A 10,038-nucleotide genomic window follows, 5' to 3' on the forward strand; every position below is an offset into this window, starting at 1 on the left:
TCTAAGGACTAGTAGTCATACTAATAGCCACATGAGAAAGTATATGACACTCATATAACGATCCATGATACTTTCTCATGGCGGGTCATTCAGTATACATTCTCTAATGTATATCCATGTGTCAACTTGATATCTCTATATCCATGACTTGTGAGATCAAGTCATCGAGTTGACCTACATGCTAGTCTTATTGCATTAACATTGTCCCTGAATGTTAATACTCAACTAGGAATGATTAAGAGTAGTGTTCCCTATATCATCTCACTATCGATTCAACCAATCGATTGATATAGGTAAGAACCTTCTACTCAAGGACGTTATTATACTTAGTTTATTTGGCACCAATACAAGTAAGTATAATAACCAAAAACCAAATGTCTTTATTTATATAGAATATGATACAACAAGTCCATAATACAATCATCAAATGATTGGCTCTAGGGCTTTAGCTAACAGCAATAGGGCCGTCCCCTATAGAAGAGGATGTGGTCGGGCATTGCTTGGTCACCAAGCAATGGACCGACCCCCTTCTTGAACACCAAGAAGGGCATTACATTTGGATGGACTTGAGGCTATAATGAGGCTATGACAGGGACCTAGAGGAGAAATTGGTTTTGGCCTTCCGATAAGCTTGAGTATCCCGTGTTCGCCCCGAACACACAACTGAAGTTCATTGATAATAACTCATTCCACTAGAGAGTTATTATCGCACTACCGCACCAATCCCAAATTACATTATGAGCTCCTTCTTATCATGAGTGTGTTAGTCTCCCTGTGTTTAAGATAACAAATGTCCACTAATTAAGTAAGTTACTGACAACTCACTTAATTAATATCTAGCTCCAAGAGCAGTACCACTCAACTTCATTGTCATGTCTAACTAAGCCCACCTGCAGGGTTGAACATGACAATCCTTATGAGCTCCTCTTGGGGGCATTCTCAACCTAGATAACTAGGACACAGATTCCTTCTATAATCAACAACACACACTATAAGTAATATCATTTCCCAACTTATCGGGCATATTGATTTATCGAGCTAAACCTCACCCTTTGATAAGTCAAAGAAATAAATATTAAATATATGTGCTTGTTATTATATTAGGATTAAGAGCACTCATTTCCACAATAACTAAGGTCTAGTTCTTTTATTTAGTCAGTATAAAAAGAACTTACCTAAAATGGTCCTACTCAATACACTTAGAGTGTACCAGTGTAATTTATTAGTCAAGATAAACTAATACTTAATTACACTACAACTATTCTAATGGTTTGTTCCTTTCCATCTTAGTTGTGAGCAACTATTTATAATTTATAAAGACCGACAACATGACTTTCTGAGTATGACACCACACTCCATGTTATCTACTATATAAATTAATTGAATAATTACATTTAACAAATAAATACAGATATTAACCAATGTGATTCATTTATTTCAAAAATAAATGTTTACAAAAGCTAGGCTTTTAGTATACACTCTAACAAAAGGAACTATGGGACAAGCTCGTCGAACTACATGAAAGAACGAGCGATGCCAAGGTAACTAAACATGATATTTTTCTAAATAGATTATTTAATATTAAAATGCAAGAAGTAGAGACGGCTAGTCAGGTCCATGCAAGGATCAAAGACATCCTTAACAGACTTCACGCTATAAGCCACCAAATGGAGAATCGGGATTTGATCAGGTACGCTCTAAACGTGTTTCCTCGAAATGCATTGTGGGCATCCATCATGGATGCCTATAAGATTTCGAAGAATCTTTCTAAGTTAAAATTAGACGAGCTATTTTACGAACTTGAGCTACACGAGCAAACTAACGCCAGAACCGAGAAAGGTATCGCTTTGTTTGCAAATTCGTCCAAGGAAAAAACAAAGACAAAGTCTGAACTAAAAGATGAGTCTGACCAAGATTCAGAAGACGAAGAGTACCTGGTGAACATGGTAAGGAAGATGTTCACGAGGAGGAAGAAGAACTTCAGCAGAAAAGACCTACAGAAGATCAACTCCACAACTGAACCAAGAAACGTGACCTGCTTCGGGTGCAACAAGAAGGGCCACAACAAGCACGAGTGCCTAAAATTGAATAACGATAAGTCAAAGACAACCAAGAAGAAGACACTTAAAGAAACGTGGGACGACTAGTCTTTAGAGGAATTGAAGGTCGAAGAGTAGAAGCACCAAAGCCACCTCGCGTTGATGGCCCGCAAATCAGAATCAGAGGACGAATAAGAAGACGGGTCCGAACCCGAATCGAGCCACGAGTCCGTACTAGTTTCAGAAGGTCTCGAGGAGGTATATCTCAGTTTAAATAAGAAGTTTTATAAAGTTATTGCATGTTTAGATAGAAAGTTAACTGTAATTAAAAATGAAAATAAAATGCTTCTTGAGGAAAACCAACACCTCAAGGAGCAAATTGAAAATTTAAATCTAAATCAAACTTTAACACTTGAAGAGGAAAATTCAACATTAAATGATGAAATTGAAAATCTAAAAGAGCTTTTAGAAAAATTTACAAATAGATCTAAAAATTTAGACCTTATCTTAAACAGTCAAAAGGTTGTTTATAATAAATCTAGACTTGGATACAAGTCAAATTCTAGTAAATCATTTATATCTCAAATAACTCAAAACAAACCACAAATTAAAGCTTGGGTTCCGAAAGTGTGTCTAAATACACAAGTAGGATTAAATCAACACTATGTACCTAAAAAATAAAATATATTATGTGAAATCAATTAAACCAAAGCAAAAAACCTAAATCAACTAAACCCAAACCAAACCATAGAAACAACTCTAAAACCAACTTAAACCAAGATTATCATCAAGTTTATTACAATTATAAAAGTAATCAACATAAACCCAAAACTAAAATTTAACCCATATCAATAATTCAGGGGGAGTTTCCAAACTAGTTAGTACCTCTAAAATTAACCTACCCAACAGGGTAATTAAGGTTAGTTTAAAAAGGGACTCAGTTTAACTTGACCTATGGTACTGGTGATGTTTTAGATGATAGTAGGTTAGGGAAGCTCAATCTATGCATGTCTAGGAAGATATGGCTTCGACCTGGTGTATTTGGCTATGAGGAACAAACTAAAGCTACCCCTTACATATCCTAACTAGTTAGACCAAGGTTTTGTACTAAGTTCAGTTGATAAGACTATTTGGAAAACCTCGAAGGCATGGTTACTCTAATGATGTCCAAGTGACTCACCATAACCCAGAAGTTTATCCAAAGAATGTCTATTTGTTGAGCCCAAAGGTAAACCTGAATCTAACACAAAGTTAAACCAAATCCTAAAAATTGAACTTAACTTCATCTCAAAAAAATTATAGGTTTTCTTGATTGAAAACATAGATCGGGTGAGATGACTAAGGACTTCAAATCAAATCGAATTAAATCGAATCGAACCAAATCGAATCGAATCGAAACGAATCGAATCGAATTAAACTAAATTAATTAAATTAAAATTACATTAAATTAAAATTAAATTAAATTAACTTAAATTAAATTTAAATAAAATTAAATTTAAATTTAAATAAAAATTAAAAAACTTAATTTAAATTAAATTAAATTAAAATAAAATAAAGTAATATTAAATAAAAATTTAATTTAATTAAAATTTAATTTAATTTAATTAAAATTTAATTTAATTTAATCTAATTACTTTAAATTTAAATTTAAATTTAATTCAATTAAATTAAATCTAATTAAATTAAATTAATTCTAATTCAATTAAATTACATCTTATAAAATTAAATCTATTTAAATTAAATTAAATATAAATAAATCTAATTAAATTAAATTAAATCGAATTAAAATAAAATAAATCTAATTAAAATAAATTAAATCTAATTAAATTAAAGTAATTTAAAATTCTATTCCAAATTATTTTAAAAATTATCTCAACAAATTATTTTAATTTAAAAATCATTTTAACTTAAAAATTATTTTAAATTTATTTTAACTTAAAAATTATTTTAACTTAAAATTAATTATAAAAATGATTTTAACTTCAAAATTATTTTAAAAATTATGTTAACCTAAAAAATTATTTTAAAAGATATTTTAACTTAAAAATCTATTAACATAAAATTTATTTTAAAATTATCTTAATATTAACTTAAAAATATATTTTAAAAATTCATTTAAGTTGACTTATATATTATTTTAATTAAAAATTATTTTAAAATTTACTTTACAAAAAAAATTTCTCAAAAATTATTTTAACTTAAAATTATCTTAAAAATTATTTTAACTTTAAATTTTATGAAAATTATTTTAATTTATTTTTTTTAAAAAATATATTTTAACATAAAAATTTTCTTAACTTAATTTTATTTAAAAAAATTATTTTAACTTTAAATTTTTATAAAAATTATTTTACCTTGAAATTTTCTTTAAAATTATTTTAACCTAAAAAATATTTTAACTTAAAAATTATTTTAAAACTTATTTCCTATTAAAAATTTATTTTTAAAATTATTTTAAATTAAACATTATTTTGAAAATTAATTTAACTAAAACTTATTTTGAAAATTAACTTAACTTAAAAAAAATTTCAAAATGAATTTAACCCAAAAATTATTTTAGAAATCAATTTATCTGAAATTTATTTTATAAAATTAATTTAACTTAAATTTTATATTAGAAAATTAATTTAATTTTAAAATTATTTTAAAAAGATATTATTTTAAATTAAAAATTATTTTAAAAAATTAATTTAAATTAAATTTTACTTTAAAAAATTAATTTATCCTAAAAATTATTTATTAAGAAAATTAATTTATCTTAAAAATTAATTTAACTTAAATTTTATTTTTTAAAATAAAATAATTTAACTTAAAATTTTATTTTAAAAATTAATTTAACTTAAATTTTATTTTAAAAAATTAATTTAACTTAAATTTTATTTTAAAAAATTAATTTAACTAAAAAATTATTTTGAAAATTAATTTAACTTAAAAATTATTTTTAAAAATTAATATAACTTAGAAAATTATTTTAAAATTTTAACTTAAATTAAAATTATTTTTAAAAAATTTATTTTAACATATAAATTATTTTAACTTAAAAATTATTTTAACTTACAAATTATTTTAAAAATTAAATTAACTTAAAAAAAATAAATTAATTTAACTTAAAAATTATTTAAAAATTACTTACAAAATAAATATTTTAATTTACCTTCCGAGCACCCCGCCCGAGCACTCTGCTCTAGGGACCCGGAGCCGGTCTGGGCGCCCGGAGCGCCCTTTATATAAGGCAGCAAGGGCACCCCCAAATCCTTGCACCTCCTCCTTCCACTCTTGCCAAGGCTTTCACCGAGCTTTAATGCGAGAGGGATTAAAATTAAAATTTTTACATCCTTTTTCAGTTATTACGCTGCTGCGAGTCAACCGAGGTCGTCATCTCTAGTATTTTTATAAACGATTCGTCGGTAAACTTTCGTTCCTCTTATAAATTTTTTAAATATTTCCTGTAATTAATTTCTTAGTCTAGTCTTTCTTTTGTAAAGTAGGAAACGTCCTAATACTGGTGCTGGGCCCTCTACTACTAGTACTGACCCTAGGTTCCCTATTGAAGAATTTAGGATTAGGTTTAACTCTACCATTTATATGTCTATCTGGACTAGGTGTATAGATAGATCATTTTTTATGCGCTTTTGCATTTTAGCTATAGAGGTCATTGACTACTATAGCTTGCAGAACCTTGTTTACTGTACCAGTTCAGTTAACATAGGTTTATATTCTGAATTGTACAACAACCTAGTTAGAGTATATGACCTTCTATACACTACTAGGGTAGCTGGAATTGATATCATGCTATCCCCGGCTGTCATCCAGACCTTTTTAGGTTTATGACCATCTACATGCACTTTTCAGTGTTACCCTCCTAGGGATTTACCATTTGGTGATCCTTACTTGCATATTACTCTTGATACGATTTATTCATACTTTTTTGGGTGAGAGCGAGTACCCACTATTACCATGTTTAGGTTAGTTTCCCTTCGAGTACAAGACTATGTCCTCTATAGGGTTTTAGTCTCCTATATTTTGTCGTTGACCACTCGCGACGTCGCGATGATGTGTCCATTTCACTCTTTTCGCCTTTATGCCTTTTGCCATAGATTAGATATAGATATTAGCCTACATATTTTTCATGCCATTATCTACTCAGCGGGAGTCACCACCAACGGGCGGGTTCATATGTCGTACTGTCACATTTTGACGGCATATATTGCCTCCTTACATATTGACATCACCAGAGATGATGTTCGAGTTCTGATTGAGTTCGACGTAGGATTTAGGAATTTCTCTTTAGGTGGTATCCATACCGATGATAAGGGTGTCCTGTCTTGGCGGAGGGGGGCATAGCACCAGCCTGACCCAGATATAAAGCCAAATGCCCAGGAGGGGGAGGCAGAGCAAGATGAGTTTATGATCGCACTATTCGGTGAGGTCGCTCCTACCCCACCACCGCCCCAACACGAGCACCACGTCCAGCTCCTCGCACTCTAGGCGACCGAGTTGCCAGACTAGAGCTATCTATGACAAATCTCCGCCAAGAGGTCTCTGATTTTCATTGAGGTATGCATCAAGAGATCTCCGACTTACGACAAGATATGCGATAGGAGGCCTCCGACTTGCGACAGGATGTACGGCAGGAGATCTCTAACCTTCGAGGTGACCTATCCAGCTCTCGAGAGGATGATCGGACATGTCACTCTGAGTTGATGGCATTGTTATGCTCCTTGGACTCTGGACCACCTCCTTCATCATCCCAGTAGACTAGGAGTTATTGTATTTTCGCCATAGTATATTGACTGTAGTACATTTGAGTTATTGACTTTAACTTCATATATTGCCTTGTCATGAATAGACTAGGATTCTTAAATTGTAAAATTATTTTCAAAAATTATCTTTAAAATTCTAGGGTAAAACTTTTTATATTTTTCAAAATTTCCCATTTTTAGAATTTTTGAAAATCAACTTTAGCCTTAGAATAGATCAATTCCTTAGAAAGCATGCTCCTATAGATCTAAGGTTCGAGCATCTCATCAACACATTAGTGCTAACTTGTTTGTGTATTTCTGAACTTAGAAAAGGATGAGATGTATAGGCAAATTGCCTGAACTTAAAACATGTTTATATCAGTGCATCATCACAAGTTTGGGTGTTAAAACAACCAAACAAATATTAATCAGGTTAAGTATTTCAGCTTAGTCAAACTGTAACGCACTCGCCCGGGCGGGCCCCACCCGACCAAACCGGGAACACCACTGTAATGCCCCGGCCTGGGCAGGCCCCACCCGATCGAACCGGGAACGCCACCAGAATTGCCCATCGGGTTGACGACTAGCTCCACAGACCACCGGAGGTCCTTTCAGCGTGCTTTTGTCCTCACTCGCACGCACCTTGAAAACTTCCCAGGAGGTCACCCATCCTCAGATTTCTCCAAGCTAAGCACGCTGAACTTTGGAGTTCTTAAGTTTGGACTTTCGAAAAGGATTGTGCACCTTGGTGATATGGATAGTACCTTCTAACCTTTTAAGCCATACTTAACCAGAATCTCAGAACCGGGGTATTACAATCACCCCCACTTAAAGACACAACGTCCTCGTTGTGTAACCACGAATCACACCATAGACAAATCCAGAATCTCCCTCGCTAGGTGGTGCCCTGGGTGCTCCTACCATAGGGGCACTCACGGTCGCAAGGTCGCTCTAATACAATTTGTAAAACCCCGGCCTGGGCGGGCCCCACCCGGACCAAACCAGGAAGGCCACCAAAATTGTCCTCGGGTTGACAACTAGCTCCACAGATCACCGGAGGTCCTTTTAGCGTGCTTTGTCCTCACTCACACGTACCCTGGAAAACTTTCCAGGAGGTCACCCATCCTCAGATTTCTCCAAGCCAAGCACGCTTAACTTTGGAGTTCTTAAGTTTGGGCTTCCAAAAAGGAATGTGCACCTTGGTGATTTGGATAGTATCATCTAACCTTTTAAGCCATACTTAACTAAAATCTCAGAACCGGGGTACTATAATCACCCCCACTTAAAGATACAACGTCCTCGTTGTGTAACCACGAATCACACCACAAACAAATACCAGAATCTCCCTCGCTAGGTGGTGCCCTGGGTGCTCCTGCCACAGGCACACTCACGGTCGCAAGGTCGCTCTGATACCATCTGTAACGCTCTGGCCCGGGCGGGCCCCATTCAAACCGAACCGGGAACGTCACCAAAATTGCCCATTGGGTTGACGACTAGCTCCACATACCACCGGAGGTCATTTCAGCGTGCTTTGTCCTCACTCGTAGGCATCCTGGAAAACATCCCAGGAGGTCACCCATCCTTAGATTTCTCTAAGCCAAGCATGCTTAACTTTAGAGTTCTTAAGTTTGGGCTTCCGAAAAGAAAGGTACACCTTGGTGATATGGAAAGTACCATCTAACCTTTTAAACTATACTTAATCTGAATTTCAAAACCGGGGTATTACAAACACCCCCACTTAAAGACACAACGTCCTCGTTGTGTAACCACGAATCACACCACAGACAAATCCAAATCCCATATGTAACACCCTGACCAGGGCGGGCCCCACCCAACTGAATCGGGAACGCCACTGTAACGTCCCGACCCGAGCGGGCCTCACCCAATCGAACCGGGAACGCCACCAGAATTGCCCATCGGGTTGACGACTAACTCCACAGACCACCGGAGGTCCTTTTAGCGTGCTTTTGTCCTCACTCACACACACCTTGGAAAACTTCCCAGGAGGTCACACATCCTCAGATTTCTCCAAGCCAAGCACGCTTAACTTTGGAGTTCTTAAGTTTGGGCTTTCAAAAAGGAAGGTGCACCTTGGTAATATGGATAGTATCATCTAACCTTTTAAGCCATAGTTAACCAGAATCTCAGAATCAGGGTATTTCAATCACCCCCACTTAAAAACACAACGTCCTCGTTGTGTAACCACGAATCACACCACAGACAAATCCTAGAATCTCCCTCGCTAGATGGTGCCCTGGGTGCTCCTGCCACAGGCGCACTCACGGTCGCAAGGTGGCTCTGATACCATCTGTAATGCCCCGGCCCAGGCAGGCCCCACCCGATCGAACCGGGAACGTCACTGTAATGCCTCGGCCTGGGCGAGCCCCACCCGACCAACCGGGAACGCCCCCAGAATTGCCCATCGGGTTGACGACTAGCTCCACAAACCACCGGAGGTCCTTTCGGCGTGCTTTTGTCCTCACTCGCACGTACCTTGGAAAACTTCCCAGGAGGTCACCCATCCTCAGATTTCTCCATGCCAAGCACACTTAACTTTTGAGTTCTTAAGTTTGGGCTTCTGAAAAGGAAGATGCACCTTGGTGATATGGATAGTACTATCTAACCTTTTAAGTCATACTTAACTAGAATCTCAGAACTGGGGTATTACACAAACACTAAGTGAATACAATCAACTTAACTTAACTAACCAAGTGAAACCTGCTATCTTCTAGTAGTCAGTAAGTAACTTATGGTAAGACAGTTGAAATTTTATTAATGTCAGGTTCAGGGGAGGATAAATTATTTTCATAATTATTATTTTCTCTCCTTTGAAAATATTTTTGCAAAATTACTTTTTAAAAGTATTTTTTTCATTTCCTTAAAAAAAATTGTGTTGAAAATTACTTTAATTTTACAAATTTAATCTTTGAAAAATAACTTTCAAACACTTATATTTTTTGAAAATAACCTTCAAGAACTTATTTTTGAAAATAGATTTCAAAAACTTATTCTTAAAAATGGCTTTCAAAAACTTATTTTTCAAAAACTTATTTTTGAAAATGACTTTCATAAACTTCTTTTTGGAATTGGTTTTAAAATTTACCTTAATTTTATAAGCTTATGTTTGAAAATTCAATTAATTTTACAAAACTTGTTTTTGAAAGACACTCTGAAAATTACTTTTACAAAGTTAGCAGGCTTTTGCCTTAATATTTCTTATAAAAAGTTAGCTATTTTTCAAAAATTTAGCTATTTTG

Source organism: Zingiber officinale, chromosome 4B (genome assembly GCF_018446385.1).
Source record: "Zingiber officinale cultivar Zhangliang chromosome 4B, Zo_v1.1, whole genome shotgun sequence".
NCBI classification, from domain to species: Eukaryota; Viridiplantae; Streptophyta; class Magnoliopsida; order Zingiberales; family Zingiberaceae; genus Zingiber; species Zingiber officinale.